At 39.5% G+C, this 19877-nt stretch overlaps 1 protein-coding gene across 1 annotated transcript in view; it reads right to left on the reverse strand.

The window, feature by feature from the left end:
• The window catches only part of TBL1XR1 (TBL1X/Y related 1), a 188174-nt gene extending 168375 nt beyond the window's left edge, over nucleotides 1–19799 (reverse strand). The window contains exon 1 of the mRNA XM_007454969.1: nucleotides 19662–19799. The gene's annotated coding sequence lies outside the window, so the exon portion shown is untranslated. The remainder of the gene's footprint in view (nucleotides 1–19661) is intronic.
• Between the last annotated feature and the right edge of the window lie 78 nt (nucleotides 19800–19877).

Raw genomic sequence — 19877 nt, forward strand, 5'->3', positions numbered from 1 at the left:
AAATAAATGAGGGAAAAGGAACACATTTGTACAGAAAAATCCAATCAATACATGTAGAAGGTATGAGAGAATTAGAAAGTCACCATTAGAACACCACAGTAATCGCTGCTGCAATGTCCCGCTGATGAATGCTAAAATTATTGGGCAAAACTTTAAGGAAAAAGAAGGTTACACATCCTCGGAGTACCTCCCCAAAATATTTCTTAATAACTGTAGTAACTTCAACACATGTCCACAAATTCTTTGATACCGTCCCCTCTAGTAGGTGGAACTTAATGTCCTTCACACTTCAAATGAGGACTGAACTTAGTGACTTACTTCTAATGAATGGAGTATGGAAAGCAGAAAAACAGTAATTTCATAACGAATAAACCTGCTGAAATGATAATAATGTAGTTATATTAGGTTTAATAAAACATATTTGTTAAAAATTAATTTCACTTGTTTCTTATCACTTTTTTCAACATGGTTACTAAAAACTTTAAATTATGTGTGGTACACAGTATATGTAATTGGATAGTGCCAGTCTAAACAATTCTAGATAAAAGGTTAACGGTCTTGACCAAGTGATCAAGGTTATCACCAGTAATAATTACCTTAACCAAGTGATCAAGGTTAACATCACCAGTAACAATTGATAGTATTATTGTATGTAAACACTGACATGTACCCCCCGATACAAGACAGGTACATCACCTCTGTGGTATTCTTCCGTAAGTATCCATAACCTCAGCCCTGTACTCTTCTGTGCATCTAAAACTATTTCAAAATAATAAGTTTTCTAAAAAACAACATTTATGTAGGGCCTCCCTGGTGGCGCGGTGGTTGGGAGTCCGCCTGCTGATGCAGGGGATGCGGGTTCGTGCCCCGGTCCGGGAGGATCCCACATGCCGCGGAGCGGCTGGGCCCGTGGGCCATGGGCGCTGAGCTTGCGCATCCGGCAACGGGAGAGGCCACGACAGTGAGGGGCCCACATATCGCAAAAAAAAAAAAAAAACAACATTTATGTAATGTTAAACAGTACTTAATTCAGATTAACTTTCTAGTTATTAAACTGAGAGTCTAATGACTTTTATACTAATATAAACTCTTTTTAAAAGCTTTGAAAATATATGAAAATGTCACTAACCTAGAATTCAATAAAAATTACACCCACTAGACTCTTCATGAACTAGTAGTACTATACCAATCTATTTTTTTGTGACTATTCTCAAATAAGTACCTAATTTAGTTATCCCTCAGTTAAGATATCATGATGACAAGGGCAATTCCCCCCTCCTTGCATTGTCCCTATTTTGTCCATCAACTGTTTGGATATCAAATTAATCCCCCATCCCCACAAGCCCCTAGTCTTCATACCCCTGTTCCCCACAAAAAGAAGAGCAGTAACAAGCCAGAGAGAAGAAAACCTGGATGCTCCATTCTCTCCTGAATTTCAAATTGCCTTTTTTTTTTCCCCAGAATTCAGAAATGTGGACTAGTTTGCAAGACTCTCAGAAATATGTGGTATCACTCTCACCAACAACACTACCAGCTCAACTTTCTCCCTTCAGTCCACAGCTAGGCCCCTTTCCCACTGAAACCATCATGTTATCCTTTGTGCACTATATCCAGGGATAAAATATAATCCTGCAGTTCTGCTTAAAGTCCTTCACTAGTTTCCTGTCACAGAAGAATGTCCAAAATCCTTAACACAGCAAAGAAGTCATTTCATGATATGATCCCTACTTACCTATCCTGTGCATTCTCATCACTCTCCAGCTTTCAAATCATGTGCTACACATAAACCAAACTGTTTGCCAGAAAAGATCATCTTTATGCTCTAACATATGTCCTCCCCTTTTGTTATACCACTCACATATCTATTTTCATTGTAAATTATTTTAATATACATAGATTCTCAGTTAGTAGTTGATATGGGCAATACTTGAAACTTATTTTAGTATTTAAAAAATTATGAACGTGAACAGCATTTTCTCATAGTACTTAAGACATATTACTTTTGGTACAACTTCTAAAATGTGTAGTACACAGAGCAAAGTAAAACCTGAACTGCTGAAAAATTATTGGCTTTGACAGTCAGCAATCACACAATTAAGGGCATTAAAGAAAAATCATTCTTAAAAATGTGTTTGGAGCTATTTCTTTTAATTTACTCTACAGTGAAATCGGATGTAACAAATGCACCTGAACCCAAAGACTACTGGATTAAACAACAGAAGTTTCTTCTTCAGACATCTCAAAAATATTTTCTTTATAGCTAACTTTTCCAAAATTGAGAAGGTGTCAGAGAAATGCAAGTATTTTCTTTAGCAAAAACTGTTCAGGTAATGATTAACCTGAAGAGATCATTTTCCATTTAATTTGGCTGAACACAGACCTAATTTTTAAATTATATGTGCAGTCACAGGGTCAAAGAGCATTAACTCCAGAAGAGACCTCAGAGACCTGGTTCAATGTGTTAAAGATGAAGCAACTGAAGTCCAGGAAGTCCATTTTCTTATTTTAGCGAACTGCTGAAATATTGCTCAAAATAATTGTTGGGAACATGTAACTTGTTAATGTTGTTACACGTTAAAATTATTTAACTACCTGATTAGGATAAAGGTGGTTATCTTCCTCAGAGATTAAAATATCCCCTAAATATGTATAATTAACCTGTTGATAATTTTCTAACAGCTGCCCTCAAATATTGGCTTCTATTAGCTGTTAAATTAGCAGAAGTAATGTTAAAAACAAAGCCAACATAAACTGCATCAAGTTGTTTACTATGTAACTCATTTTGAGAAAACAAATCATTTGCATACCAATATTAACCAGAGACAGAGTTCATAAAATTACAATTGCTACCACAGGAGGGACCTCAATTTTTTGTTAAAAAAAAAAATGGATCTGTATTTGAAAAGGTTGGAAACCACAGAGCAAAAAAACCCAAAAAAAGTGCCAGTTCTGGTTAAAGGAAAATTTCATCTGACAATCCATGGTCGATTAAAGGCACAACCTCCCCAACTATAAATGGATACACATTTTGTGAGGGGTGAAACAGGCGGGGGAGGCAGGAAGGGAAGAGGCTGTCTGCCCAGAACTCCCGTCTTCACTCAATTCTCATTCCCCCCACTCCCACCGAGTACTTGGGACAGCCATAGTTTTTATATGGCCTATGGCCATGGTGGGCCCCTTCCCAAATCAAACTTGCCAGTGCTTCAAGAATTTTCCAAATGAAAAAGAGAAAGAGGTAGTCCTTACTCTACAGCAGGAGAAAACAGGATAAAAACTGGCAATGGCAAGTTATATTTTCCTCCTGGTAAAGAAAGCAAATCTACTATAAGAAAATGAAACGAATCTACAAACAAACAAAAAAAGCAAGGTTGTTAGCAAAGATTTCTGGTAGCCTTCAAATGGGTCTGGTTCTAGCTGTCCCCTAAAGCCCAGATGGCTCAATGTTTTTCCTTATAATTGAGTTATTCAATCCATTTTGGATTCCATATACTAATAAATCTCCCTTTTTTGGCTTAAACTAGTCTGAACTGGGTATCTATCGTACAACTAAAAGAGCTGTGAATCATCTACCAACCTTGGGAAGCTGACCCTGATTACTCAAGACAGAAAATCACAGGTAAATGTAACTAAAGGTAAATTACAAAATCTCCTGAACCTGCACAAAACTTAAACGGTGGTATCTAGCCCTCATCATTTTTCTTGAATGAAATATGTATGTTAAAGTGAGGTACTAACCTACTAAAATCTAACATTTATTATTAACACATGCACATACTCAAATTGGTTCATCAATTATCCATCTATATTTTTTTTTCCTGATTCAAACACCATCTTTAAGTATGTTCCTCCAAGAACAGTGGACAGCACTCACATATGTCCCTGGGCTTCCAAGTGTAGATACCAAGGTATCAATAGTAAAGCCTCTTCCAACACTCCTCTAAATGCTGACCTTTTCATGAATTATTTCCAGTATTCTACTAAGGACAAACTAATTTAAGCCTATCAACTGGTCATGAAAACATCCCCGAGAAAACAATTCACTCAAATATTTACTGAACACCTACCAGGTCCTGTTTTAGGTCCCCGAGTGACAAGACAGAGCCCATCCCTGTTCTCAGGGAGGTTAAATTACAGAGGTGACTTAAAAAAATAGATCAACAATTAAGGCTATCAGAGAGAGAGATAAGTGCTACATGACAGAAAATGGCTAGAGACTGGGCAGTTACTTCACTGTGACCCCTCTATGTGACCTCTCTGAGGTGGTGGCATTGGAACTGAAATCTGAATGACATAAAAGAATTAGCCATATGACAATCTCAGGGCAAAGCCTGAGGCAAAGAGCAAAGCAATTAAGGCGCTGAGACAGGAACAAGCTTGTTCTGTGGGTGTGGAGCTTGTATGGCTGGGCACAGTGAACAAGGGGAAGGGTGCCATGAAATAGCATACGATTTGTGAGGTGGCCAAAGGGCAGAGTGGTGGTGGGACCCTCACAGGCTAAGGAAAAACATTTGTATTTTATACTGAGTGTGACAGAAAACCCACAGAGAAAAGGGAAGGAAACTAACACTTATTACATATGCCTACAAAATAGTATGTACAAATGTTTCTGCCATGCATTCTATAATACCATATATGCATTCCTGTAAATTATACCATGTGTATTTATCACAATATTTATCACAGATCATTAGTATGCTATTATGCACAATCTCAAAAAAAAAAAAAACAACTTTTCCTGTTACTACCAGTTCTCACTTATAGGAAGTCATTTCTACATTTATTTGTCAGACCAAATGAACCAACCAACCAATATTATCTACTAGCAAAACATACATGAAGAAAATGCAAGAAAGGCAAATGAGACTAGATAAAAGAAGGCAGCCAGCTATTCACAAGAGTATATGATCCCAAAAAAGGAACAAACCAAGTAGAGAAGCAAGAAATTAGAAAACATACCTAATACAACAAGCGAAGAGCGTAGGGATATGAAAGATTAGTTATCTACTTAAACAAAAGTACTCTCAGGCAGACAAGTAAGCAAAGGGTAAAAAAACGCAAAAGCTTATTCTAAGATAAATTCTCTGTTCATTCCATTTAATAGTACCTTGCCAGTTTCAACAACGTTCAGAGGAAAGTGAAAATGTTAATCTTTTAAATGTACTATCCTTAGTAATTTTTTAAATCTGCTGATGAATTTTAAACTTTTATGTATTGACTACAAGTATTTCTTGAAACACCACTGTAGTTCAAAGTTTAAAACTGAAAATCTTGGGCTTCCCTGGTGGCGCAGTGGTTGGGAGTCCGCATGCCGATGCAGGGGACACAGGTTTGTGCCCCGGTCCGGGAGGATCCCACATGCCAGGGAGCAGCTGGGCCCGTGAGCCATGGCCACTGAGCCTGCGTGTCCGGAGCCTATGCTCCGCAACGGGAGAGGCCACAACAGTGAGAGGCCCGCATACCAAAAAAAAACAAAAAACAAAAAACTGAAAATCTTATCTTCCCTGGTTTCCAGAAAGCAACTCAACTATCTCCTTCTGATACCAAAAAACAAAAAACAAAAAACTGAAAATCTTATCTTCCCTGGTTTCCAGAAAGCAACTCAACTATCTCCTTCTGACAAAAGGATCATCTCTTATACCTCAATAAAGCTGGGAGTGGGGGAGGAAGGGGGGGTCACTTTGGAAGGCTCCAAATGATAAGAGAATCACAGCTACTAATACCACTTATCTCCAACCTCCACTCCAAACACCCAATATCTCAGATTATCCTGGATATTTTCAACAGTAGCTAGAAGTAGAGGATGTTGCCTCAGCTCTGACCCTCCTCTATCTTCCACCTCTGTCTCATCATGACTTAATATCATTAAATGAAAATGTAACACCACTGCCAGCCTACACTCAATAGCAGAAATCCAGAAAGTATAGGATATCCCTAAGCTAAAATGTGGGTAGCTACAGATCAGGAGAAGAGGGGGTCAGAATTAAGACCTAATCTGGGCCACAGAATCACTTGTACAGCAATGGTTGGTTTAAAGAGACAAAGGGCAAGGAGTGTGCATCTCCTCGAAGCCCTAAGGTAAGGCCACGGTCAAAGGGGAGAGCACCAGTAGATGCACAGACTGAACACACATGCTAAGATCAAGAACCAGGAGGCAACCAAGAAAGGCATTATCAGTATCAGGTGATTAGGAAAAAAAAAATACCAAGGGGGGAATACACTAGAAGAAGTGCATGAGTATCAGGAACACATGGACAAGTCCACACAACACCCCAAAATCAAGTTTAATTGCTAACGTCAGGACAAGGTCTTTGTTTCTTTTAACCCAGGTTTTGAATATATTCATTGTCTCTACAGACACCAAAAACAGGATGCTAGGTTATCAAGCAGACCCTCACAAGTCTTACAGTAAGAATATGAATCCAAGGGTCAATGAATTTGTGAAAATGGAGGGATCCCTTTTTCTACTTTTGTATATTTGAATCACCTCAAAGAAGTAAGAGTCTATACTAGGAAACCTGTACCTCATTCAGAGAGCCTCAAGGATTCAACTCAATATGAATGCAAAGTCTACAGCGTGCCAGGAATTGGACCAGATGCTGAGGATAAAGATGGGTGAAATGCAACTGTCCTCAAGGAAGGCCCTGCCTATTGAGACAAAGTCAACAAATAACAATCAAGTAGAGGTCTGTGCTGGAAACAGATGACCAGTGGACATAGGCCAGGATGTTAATTTAAAGATGTCATAGAAAGATGCTTAATATTCAATCAAATCGTGTAACTTCAGGCAGCCAATATGTTATGTATGTTAGTTCTTTAGTACAAAACAACTATCCAAATTTCTTTCCTAATGAGATATAAGAAACGTAGTATGATGGTTATTCCTTTGTTAATAATTACTGCTCTTTATGAGAGACATCCAAGGTTCTTAATCCAGAGCTGTTTGCAGGTTACCCCTCCAAAAAAGTCATTTATATTCAAATTTATTAGCAACCAAATTCCTTATCCTTTGTACATACACTTTACAAAATTTGGGGCTTAAGAACTTCAGAATCCTAACAGAGCCTCAGAATACTACCTAAAGACATTAGCACCAATAAATGTAACTTACCTATGCTCTATCATTCAGAATAATACTTCGTTTTTAATTTTGAGTACTAATTCTAAATCCATAAAGACCACACTCCTCTGAACCAGTCTTTTCTAAATCCAGTGAATAATGAAATCATTATTACCTGTAAAATAACAGAATCAGTTTACAAGTTTATAGAAGCATGTTTATAAATAAGAGTATAGAAAATGAGTGTGTACCACATATTAAAATAAGCATAATTTCCTAAAAAACTTCAGTATTTTTACACATATACATACCCTATGTTATGTCATATGTATTTCTTAGTGAAAGTCCAATTCAAAATTTTCAGAATGTGTATTTGAAATGATCATCCAAGCAGTGTCCACTGAGAGCCAGAACAGTGCTGGATCTCCCAGAAACTGCAGAAAAGGAAGAGCGATTCCATTCCAAAAAGCAAAAAGACCTTTTTTTTTTTAAAGGTAATAACTTTTTTTTTCTTGAAACATCTTATCAAGATGTGACCAAATTCAACACAAAACATCACTGTAAAACAACATATGTATCAGAGACACAGCAAAGCTCCACAGTACACACCCTCATTTTAGAGTGAGCAACAAAAGCTCAGTCGTCAAATGCAGTTGTAGCCCTCTGAATTGGGAATGTTAACCATCCCATTCTCTGCAGTTGCCACAGAAAGTCATGATAGTTTGCAGGAGCAGTGTCACTTTTCTGCCTCTCTCCTCAGCTGTTGCTGCTGCAGCTAACAAAAGCACCAAGTACTAGCATTTATCGAGTACTTCCTATGTGCTGGCCCTATGACAACTGCCTTACATACATTCACATTTCAATCCTCACAACTGCTCTACAGAGAAAAATTCCCATTTGTCAGAGTGGAAACCAACTGGAGTGGTTACACAATTTCCCAAAGCCATACAACTGATAAGCTGGGGTGACAGGATTCACATTAGGTATGCCTGGCTCCAGAGGCTGAGCTCTTTGCCACAGTAACACCCTACAGGAAGACTTTACTGCCAAAGGTCAGACACAGACCCTACTTAGCCCTCTAATCACTGAAGAGAGAGGCACTGCCCTCAGGAAATGCTAGCGTCAGGTCTGTGCAGCAGAATTAGATGCACAGAAACCTCTCTCTCCCGGAGGTTGTTCTAGCTTAAGTTGAAAACTTAAGTTACGAGTGACACAATTACAAGTGACACCAATTGCAACCCAAAATGGAATCAAAGTCTAATATATCTGTCTCCTTGAAGTCAGTAACACATACATCCAAATTCACAAGTCATGTTAGGATGCATGCAATATCAAAATCTACAGTTCCATGAATCCCATTATACCAAAGACGACCATAATTATTAAAATTAACTACTGAACTACGAGAACCCCCATCTTCACCCAATTTCCAAACCCTTGGCAAAACAACACTTTTGAAATCAGGCAACACCTATTTACTTCTGAACAACCAACATCACTTTTTAAAGTTTGCATTGAGTTAATTTCTAATGATCAACCTTGGATAGAACTCGAAAATCATCAGTTCGCTATCACTAAATAATTCCACTGGTCTGATGACCCACTCATGACAAAGAAACAACACGTTTTAATCATATTCAGTGGCTCTAATTCTGCCAACAAATCTGAGAAATAAAAATAAGTGTTTGCAAAAATATACACAGTGCCAGCTCTTTAAGAACTGGCTGGAAAGCATGGGAGAAATTTACAGTTTTCTCTCTTCTTTTGACTATCCAAAGCGAAAGAACTAGAAAGATTAAGAATTCTTAATGATTGCTCTTTCAGAATCATTACTTTTTTTGAAATGGTAATACTAACATAGTAAGATTCAAACAGTTCAAAAGATAATATGTGAAAATAAATTTTTCCCACATCTGGCCACAGGATCTCCCCACCTCAACCCCACCCCCCAAACCACTGTTACTGGTCTCCTGTGTATCTTCCTGGAGTCACCTTGAGCATGTAAACAAACATACACAACACACACACACTCCATCCCGTGTGTCCTCCTTTCCATTCCTCCCCCTCTTTTTGCGCTAACATGGCAGAAGACTATATAAGATCTTCTGCCTCCATTTTTTTCATTTACATGTACCTTTGAGAAGATCCTATAAATACTAACAAGAAAGTCATAAACATCAAATCTAAACAAAACCTGTAAAGAAACAATTCACACAAAACATCTTTCACCAGATGTTAAAACTGGTGACCTCTGCTGGCAGGACATGTGGAAGTCCAAGGGCTAAGAAGTAAAATCCCCTTGAGAGTCTATGAGTTTTTGCACAAGAATAAAAAACTACTTCCCTGATACAGAAACAGACTTCACTCCCAACCCCAGTCTAGGATCTCACAAATGTATACTGCTTACTAAGGAGAACACAGAAAGGTGATTTAGGGAAAATCCATCACTTTAGTGGGTGAAAAAATTTTAAGTACATAGAGTATCACATTTTAAAATAAAAAGACACCCCCAAAAAATCGCTATAACTACAAACAACATCTAAAAATTCACACACGTATGATAAATTTTATCCCATAAAAGAACAATTATATGGAAAAAGAAAAAAATACTAAGGAAATTCATTCATTATCTATTCCCATTACCTTACTTCAGAAACCCAAAGCAGATGACCCAATTGCCTTACACTGTCAGTTAATGACATCCGATAGCCACAAAATAGAAATAGAACAAAATTAGTATGCAGTCTACCCAATTAAACCTTTTAAATTAAGGGGAAAGCATAAAACACTTCTTCCTAACCCATAAGCTGTGTTCTATTAACAGTTGAAGGTAACCACAAAAATATGCTATTAACTAAACTTTTCTGACAAGGTGTTTGCTTACGCTAATGTCAAGTAGTTCCTGACTATTATTCTATAAGGTGTAGATTTTCAGGCCTTAAATACGCTAAGAATATTTAGAACTCTCTTAAAAAAACAAAAACAAATCACAAAATTAAATGACAAAAATCTCAGAATTTTAATACAGGAACTGACTATAAGTACTGGTAGAATGAAAGAGCAAACTTTAGGTAGCATTTCATCTGATCCTCTTACACATTTCTAGAAGCTAAATGACTTACCCATGTAACTATGGCTTTGCAAATCATGGCAAAAATTCATTTTCTTAATACTGAATTCATGTTAAAATGCTAGCCACCATTCAAGTAGATAAGCAGTAAGAACAAACATCCACTTAACAATCAAGTCGTTGCCCACTCACATATGGTCAACTAGTCTATGACAAAAGAAGCAAGGATATACAATGGAGAAAAGACAGTCTCTTCAATAAGTGGTGCTGGGAGAACTGGACAGCTACATGTAAAGGGATGAAATGAGAACACTCCCTAACACCATACACAAAAATAAATTCAAAATGGATTACAGACCTAAATGTAAGACCGGACTCTTTAAAACTCTTAGAGAAAAACACAGGAAGAACACTCTTGGACGTAAGTCACAACAAGATCTCTTTTGATCCACCTCCTAGAGTAATGGAAATAAAAACAAAAATAAACACATGGGACCTAATGAAACTTAAAAGTTTTTGCACAGCAAAGGAAACTACAAACAAGACAAAAAGACAACCCTCAGAATGGGAGAAAATATTTGCAAACGAATCAACGGACAAAGGATTAATCTCCAAAATGTATAAACGGCTCATGCAGCTCAATATTAAAAAACCAAACAACCCAGTCCAAAACTGGGCAGAAGACCTAAATAGACATTTCTCCAAAAAAGACACACAGATGGCCAAGAGGCACATGAAAAGCTGCTCAACATCACTAATTATTAGAGAAATACAAATCAAAACTACAATGAGGTATCACCTCACACCAGTTAGAATGGGCATCATCAGAAAATCTACAAACACCAAATGCTGGAGAGGGTATGGAGAAAAGGGAACCCTCTTGCACTGTTGGTGAGAATGTAAACTGATACAACCATCAGGGAGAACAGTATAGAGGTTCCTTAAAAAACTAAAAATAGAATTACCATATGACCCAGCAATCCCACTACTGAGCATATACCCAGAGAAAACCACAATTCAAAAAGACACATGCACCCCAATGTTCATTGCAGCACTACTTACAATAGCCAGGTCATGGAAGCAACCTAAATGCCCATCGACAGAGGAATGGATAAAGATGTGGTACATATGTACAATGGATTATTACTCAGCCATAAAAAGGAACAAAATTGGGTCATTTGTAGAGACGTGGATGCATCTAGAGACTGTCATACAGAGTGAAGTCAGTCAGAAAAACAAATATCGTATATTAATGCATATATGTGGAGCCTCGAAAAACGGTACAGATGAACCGGTTTGCAGGGCAGAAATTGAGACACAGATGCAGAGAACAAATGTATGGACACCAAGGGGGGAAAGTGGCGGGGGGTGGTGGTGGTGGTGTGATGAATTGGGAGATTGGGATTGACGTGTGCACACTGATGTGTATAAAATGGATAACTAATAAGAACCTGCTGTATAAAAAAATAAAATTAAAAAAACCCAATCAAGTCGCTGATCACCTAGTTATGATGCCTATCATTCAGTATGCTAAAAGAGACACAATGCAGGAGGGAGTGAGGGAGAGAGAGAGGGAGGGAGGGAAGAGAGGAAAGCAACTGGTACCAACTTTGATCTCAGACAAAATAAAGATACCAAGATGTAGGTTGATATCTAGTTCTTAGAAAGTAAAAATTCTTCACTCTGTTTAAGTAGTTAAAAATTTAAAACATCTCCTTTGTTTAAAAAAAAATGTTTGAGAGTCCAGAGTACAATTTCACATAAAGAAGAATATAAAAAAGACAATGAATGACCATCTCTGACCCTTGGCCCCCATGTTTTCTTCTGTATTTTAAATTCTACCTCCTGAAAGAAACTTCCAATAAAAGGAAAACAGGTGGCAAACTTCCCGTTTTAAACATTCAATACTTATTCTTCCTCATTCATTCCTCAAACTGTTCATTTCGCATAAATATCTTAATTAATCTGGACACTGTTTCTGCTTACTGAAATTTAATTTTTGATCTTTCAGCATGAGCCTTATAGTTTGATATTATTTCTGAGTTATGAATCTAAGCTCTCAAAAAGCAGGGTAACATCCAACTCATTGTTTGACACTGAAACCCTCATATTTTAAAATTCTAAATATTAAAAATTTCAAAAGGACATAATACCAAAATTGCTGCCTTTAGAATAAATTACCCAGGTTGTTTGGCACATCTTTACCACAGACTATTAAAACTATTAAAGAGGGACTTCCCCGGTGGTCCAGTGGTTAAGACTCCCCACTTCCACTGCAGGTGGCACAGGTTCGATCCCTGCTCAGGGAACTAAGATCCCCCATGCCACGTGCCCCCCACCAAAAAAAAAACCAAACTATTGAAGAGAGATGGTTACAACGACATTATTCTGGTAGACTAAACCCACTGACACTATATGATAGATACATGTTAATACATTCATAGTAATGGCTCAAATGGGACTCCAATGTGGTCAGAATGCTGTCACACATACTGAGAGCTAAAAACATTATCTTATTTAGACATACTACTAAGAAAATAACAAGCAAAAAAAGCGTGAGTATTAAAAAAATACAATCCAAAATCTTAAGTTTCATAACAACTAACACAAATATAACCAGATAAAGCCAACTTAGTGAGACATGATTCCCAACTAGACTAGGTTTTTCACCAGGACTGTGGCTGCTATTCCAGGATTAAGAGGATAAAACTATCCATTTCCATTTCACTCTAAATGTTGACTAGATATTTTTTCCCCTTCCTTGTCAACACTGCCAACATGAAAATTCAAATTAATGTGACTACAGTACAACTAAACTTTGAAGGTCTAACTCAAAAAGAAGCTTCTGCCACATCAACAAGAGTGAAACAGGACTGTCACTGTTCTTATTTTAACATGGGCCCTTGTAGAAGCAATCCATTTTATTACGAAGATAGTATACTACAAAACTCAAGAGTTTTGCTACGTACGATGAGGAAAGTGGCCCTTTCCTTCAAGAAATGTAACTTTTGGTTGAGGTGATGTGACACATACTCACAAAACAATAAATAATTATGGAGTTTGTGATACTCATTAAATGCGATGAAATCTCAAAGAAATATCCTGAGTCAGGACGGCCAGAAAAAACTTCATGAAAGTGGGACTGAAATTAGGCTATTAAAAGGATAAAGGGAAGGAACAGCATGCACAAAGGCAGAGGAGTAATGAGCATGTCAAAACTGCAGTATTTGATAGACAGGCAAGAATCCCAGTTGGAGAAGAGTGGGAAATACGGCTGAATAGGTTAGAATGGAGCCTTAAAAGCCAGACTTGAAGCATCTGAACTACATCCAGTTGGCAAAGGGAAGCCATTATGGGTTCTTCTGCAGGCGAACTGACATCATGAAACCAATTTTTAAATAAATTACACTGTTGGTGATTAGAGAAGATAGAATGGAGAAGATAGCGAGCAACCTACTTGAAAAGTAATGCAATAACCCAGAAACCTAAAACCATTCATTCATTCTCTCCTTTACTCACTGAGAAAACAGACTGCTAGTTAAGAACACTAGCCTAGGGACTTCCCTGGCGGTCCAGTGGTTAACAATCCGCCTTCCAATGCAGGGGACGTGGGTTCGATCCCTGGTCGGGGAACTAAGATCCCACATGCCGAGAGGCAACTAAGCCCTCACGCGTGCATGCGCTCTAGAGCCTGCGCGTGCCACAACTAGAGAGAAGCCTGTGCGCCGCAAAAGAAGAGCCCGCATGCCACAACTAAGATCCAATGCAGTCAAATAAATTAAAATTTAAATAAATAAGAACACTGGCCTAGAAGTCAGACACACTGGACCTAAACCCCTCTCTGCACCCCTTACTACCTGAGCCTTGGTCTCCACGCTGTTAGTAATAAGGATACCAGTCGCTTAGACTGTCACAAGTACCTATCAAAGCACCTTCGTGATCCTGACACATAGAACTCTAGTAGTCGTTAACATTACTGCTGAATTAAGAACGATAAAAAATGGGAAGGGAAAATAAGACAAGATTCAAAGATATTTCAGAGGAACACACCTCCAAGCAGAACTGTCTTGACAGCAGCTGAAAATGTAGAACAAGAACACAGATGAAAGGTTGAGGCTGGAGAAAACAATAACCTACTTAAAAAATAATCACTCCAATTTTAAAAAGCAGATCCTAGGTACTGCCAGATCCAGCCTCAAACAATAAAATCACTTTTTATTTAAAAAGAGTTAGAAAGGGCTTCCCTGGTGGCGCAGTGGTTGAGAGTCCGCCTGCCGATGCAGGGGACACAGGTTCGTGTCCCGGTCCGGGAAGATCCCACATGCCGCGGAGCGGCTAGGCCCATGAGCCGTGGCTGCTGAGCCTGCGCGTCCGGAGCCTGTGCTCCACAACGGGAGAGGCCACAACAGTGAGAGGCCCACGTACCGCAAAAGAAAAAAAAAAAAAAAAAAAAAAGAGTTAGAAAATGTTTCAAATGCTGCAAGCAGATTTAAAAAGTCCAAGCCCAAGTGACAGAAGAATGGCAACAAAGACACACAAAAGACTCACCACTACCTACACCAACCATGGAACTTGGTATTCTTTCCACTTAGTGTTAAAATCCAACCTAGGGCTTTTCTGGTGGCGCAGTGGTTAAGAATCTGCCTACCAATGCTGGGGACACGGGTTCAAGCCCTGGTCCGGAAAGATCCCACATGCCGCAGAGCAACTAAGCCCGTGAGCCACAACTACTGAGCCAGAGTGCCACAACTACTGAAGCCCGCGTGACTAGAGCCCATGCTCCGCAACAAGACAAGCCACTACGATGAGAAGCCCACGCACCGCAACGAAGAGTTACCCCTGCTCTCCACAACTAGAGAAAGCCCACGTGCAACAACGAAGACCCAATGTAGCCAAAAATAAATTAATTAAATTTTTTAAATAAAATGAAATAAAACCCAACCTAATTCTTCAAGTAAGCCTTAAATCACAACTTCAGGAATAAATAAATTATGCCAAGCTTATTTTGACTATTTTGCCCAAAAATTCAGGAAATAAAACTGCCAAATACTTTCTATGACATTATGCCCCTACTTTAAAAACAAGCAAATAAAATGTAATACAAAGAAACAAACTTCAAATCCAAACCCATTATCATCCTCAACAACTTACATTTTCATGCTTGTTTGTCAGCTACTGTTCTCAGCAACTTACACATACGATTTTTTCTCATTATAGTTTGATTTACAACGTTGTGCTAATAATTTCTGCTGTACAGCAAGTGACTTAGTTATACACATATATACATTCTTTTTTAATATATATATCTTTTTCCATTATGGTTTACCCCCAGGGGATTGGCTATAGTTCCCTGTGCTATACATTAGGACCTTGCTGTTTATCCATTCTAAATGTAATAGTTTGTATCTCCCAACCCCAAAGCCCCAGTCCATCCCTCTCCCTCTCCCGCACCACCTTGGCAACCACAAGTCTGTTCTCTATGCCTGTGAGTCTCTTTCTGTTTTGTAGATAGGTTCACTTGTACTGCATTTCAGATTCCACATATAAGTGATATCATATGGTACTTGTCTTTTTCTTTCTGACTTACTTCACTTAGTATGATAACCTCCAGCTGCATCACACCTACAACTCTCTTAATCCTCTCAACTCTTTGAAGTTGACCGTCCCATTACACAGAGGAGAAAACTGAGACATAGCGGAGTTACTCCCCCAAGGTGACATAATTAGTAAGGGATGGTGCCTGAATTTGAAGCTGGGCAATTCATCTTGAGAACCCCTGATAGAATCAGTATGCTGCACAAACAGAATTTTATTATTTTTCTTACACAAGTTTTCAGAAATACATGAGATACTCTTATTTGCTTTTCCTTATTAATTAATTGTAGGTTATGGAACCACATTTCCTTATTTCTGCTGGCAGTATGTGGAGAGGCTACGTCACCGCTGTGAATCTAAAGGTAGGAAATACAGCAGTTGACAAGAAGATGGCATCTTATTAAACAGTTCTAGAGAGTTAAGCCAATGGTATTTGAACCCTATGAATTTCATTTATTCATGCAATCACTTGACCCAGTTAGTAGAGATCCCAGTTCCCAAGTACAGAATTATAAACTTGATTGGAAACACTAGTTTTTGCAAGTGTATCTAAAGACTGATGAAACAACTGAAACTCTGGCACAGCTACAGTCATCTAGAAAGATCATGGACTAGAGCTCAGACAGACCGAGGTTTAAATCCTAGTGCATCATTTGATTCTTTTGTGGCCTTAAACAAGTGAATTAACTTATCTTGACCTTGCTGTTTTATCATCCACAAAAAGAGCCCAACACTACCCACCTCAGTATTAGCCTGGGATATAAATGACATAGAAAGCACCTCACACCTTTCCTATAGTAAAGCCCAAGCAGAGTCCCTTTCCTTGGACTCTTGCAAACAGGGCAGTTAACTGTACACTTAGGGAGTCCAATCCCAGAGGAGGTGAACAGCAAACCTCTCCAGCATAAGCTCTCTCACACAGGTTTTTTTTTTAATTCAAGTATCTATTGGTGATAGAGCAGGAGATCCCACCATGGGGTCTCCAAACCAAACTATACTCTTACCAATTCTTTACTACACAGCCCTGGGGTCCTAGCCCTTCTGTACTATGGGGATGTATAATGTCTCAATGTTAGCTGCTTTCTCTTTTTGCACGTCAATGACTTATACTATAAACACCATTTGAAATGAGTCAAATTCCATGTACTAGAAAAATACAAAGTCCCAAACAGTGCCAATATTTCTGCCACTCTCTCTCCCCGACTGACTACTATTCACATTCTTCTCAATTCTTTTTATACAAATAACACAGAAAATGAACAAACCCAACAAATTATTTCTTCATCAAAATGTGTCAAGTCAGAAATTCTTTGTAGTAATAACTGCTGTAGTATTTTGTAGAAGAACTCCTTTATTAGCTACTCATTTGACAAGGTCGTACTTATATTTCATTGTTATATATGAACAGATATATTCGTTCAACAGGTGGTCATTTAAAAGGTCCATTAGTCACATCTCTTTTCATCAGTAACCCCTATGTTTATAGTAAGCTCCTGCCCTTTCTGCATATTAGCTTGAAACTCTCCCAGTACAAAGGAAGCAGTTACTTCTCGTTCTCTTGATAGGCGTGTATCATGGTAATCATGATAAATCTTATGGTGTGAACACAGGTAACAAAGATTCCTAAACACGCGTAAAAACGTATTAAAATATTTGCCTCTTTGAAGCAACCAGTGAAAAAATACAACATTCACAAAGGGCCATTCCATTTACCATGGGTATCTCCCATATTAATAACCAAAGCTGGTACACGTTGAAATAAAAACATCTTATAAACTGATGGTGAGCTCTGCAACAATTTTTATGCCACTAACAAGTACCTTAATTAAGTTCCTTAGCAGTAAGAAAAACTTTCTCCACGTACATATTGTTTTCATCCCCCATACAGTTTAGTATTTTGCCCTCTAGGTCTGATTCTAACAACTCAAGTGACAAAAAATAGTAGTTACTTATGGACTTAATGGTTGTGATTACATATATCACATGGTGCATAACAGGACTGGGAGAAAAAATTCATATTCCAAAGAAGCAGGAAAACCTTGATTTAAGAGCAAAAAGTATAAACACGAATCACTCGCCTAACCACTTTCAGGCATATTTTCTTTCTGCTGTTCCTCCTCCACAGGTAAACGCTAACTATTTCTAGAACGCGCTCAAGGATAATTTCCGAGGCTTGCTTGCCATGAATTCCCATGATACAACTCAGCACACACACTGTTTTCATGGAGACAAAGGTGCCCTATTTCCCTAGACTACAAACTTATTAAAATGGTGAGAACATACAGTTCCAGGAAGTCAAGATTACTAAAATACACCAATGCAGCATGGGTCTTATTTAACAAAAAATGAAAATAAACCACACTGGGAAAACCAAAAAGTCACTCACTCTATCTTCAACGTGTAACCAGGATATTTATTACAATTTTTTTTAAGGTAAGTAGATGAAAACACCACCAGGGCCTTATATTATCCAACCTGATAAAGGAGTCTTTAGGGGAAAAAAAAGGGGGAAAGAGAAACGATTACTTAATTATATGGGGGAGGGAGAATCAAACCATTCAGACTAAAAATAACCCACATTTCACCCACCAAATTTTATTAACAAGCTTGTTGAGATCAGCATAAGGGTCTTGTTTAGAAAACAAGGAAGCCAAAAGTCAACTTCCTTCTGTCAACTATAATCACATAAGTACTAAAACTCCTCACCTTGGTGCCCACAGAGTCCACGGTTTTAAGTAAACTCCAGACACTGAGGAAAAAACCTAGTTTTTAACTAGGTTCCAACACTTTTGTCATTTGTAATTACCCAATTATTTTCGAGAATATTATTAGATAACCTAACAATGGGAGCGTCTTTTAAGAGCCATTACAACCCAAATTTTACATGAAACACACCATTTTCACAACCTAAATTTATTTTCGGTTGCCACTGCAAAGTGCTGCCTGTTCCAGCAAATTAGGAACTTCCAAAAATACTGAACACGCTAACACACGCATGTCTTCCCTCGAGCTGCCATTTCAGATTAATATTTCACTTATAAAAGTCTGCTTCTGTTCAAAAAATGACATCGGTTGCAAAGAGGAAGTTACCGATAAACCACTCTCACAACGTGGCCTTTACACTGTCAGAAAATAATGTGACTCTGAGCCACCCAAAACTTACCAGGAAGCTGGCAATAACTTTGCCAATTCTACACTTCTGAACCCAACTTCAAAGAGGCTCTATCAAATACCTCCTCAAGACGATAAAAAGCACTAAGTTACAAATAAACACGTCCCGGAGCTCGGCCGCGCGCCCCTCCCCCGCCCCCGCCCCCGCCCGGGACGCGCGGCCCCAACAGCCGCCCGCAGCCCCCAGCACGCCCGCCAGGGTCGCCGCGCCGGGCCCGGGGCCGCGCCGCGGGAGGGGAGCGGATTTCCATTGCTGCCTGAGGTTTAACAAAATAACGTGCACCGAAGAGATCCCTCTCCCCTGCTAAAAATAGGCTATAAAGGAGTCGGCCTCATGATGGCTCCTTGATTCAATTTGCTGCAAATTCTTTCCTGAAAGCCTCCCGCACATACACACACACACACAAAATGGGGGTGTAAACGCACGAAGGGTGGAAGGGGGGAGAAGGCCGAGGTGCACATTTTCGGGGACAACATAATAAGGGTGAGGATCCCCCGGGACCAGGAAAGGGTACGGGGTGGGCAGGCACGTGAGCATTTCAAAGAAGCCTGAGAGCAAAAAGGGGGGATGGGGTACCCTAAATGCCTTCTCTCCCCTCCCCTCCCCCGCCAAACCCCCAGCTCCCTGAAGGGCCAAGTTGAAAAATGCATGTTCCACTTGCGCCCATCCCCCCCCCGGCGGCCCGGCGCCCCCCGGCCGCCTCCGCCCGCGCCCCCCGCCCGGGCCCGAGGCCGCCCCCACCCCGGGGTCCGGCCCCCGGCGCTTACCTGGAAACCGTGGCCTCCGACGCCGCTCCCCCCCTCCCGGGAATGGAGACACAAGGAAATTCCCCTCCTCGCCGCCGCCGCCACCTCCAACCACCCCCAAAATAACCCCTCCGGGGGGTGAGAGGCAATTATAACCCCGGCAAGCGGAGGGCGCGGGGGATGGGCGCCGGGCGGGCGGGGGCGGGGAGCGCGGCGCGGGTCCCCAGGTGGCGAGCG

The sequence above is a fragment of the Lipotes vexillifer genome, unplaced genomic scaffold, assembly GCF_000442215.2.
Source record: "Lipotes vexillifer unplaced genomic scaffold, Lipotes_vexillifer_v1.1 scaffold487, whole genome shotgun sequence".
In the NCBI taxonomy this organism is placed as follows: Eukaryota; Metazoa; Chordata; class Mammalia; order Artiodactyla; family Lipotidae; genus Lipotes; species Lipotes vexillifer.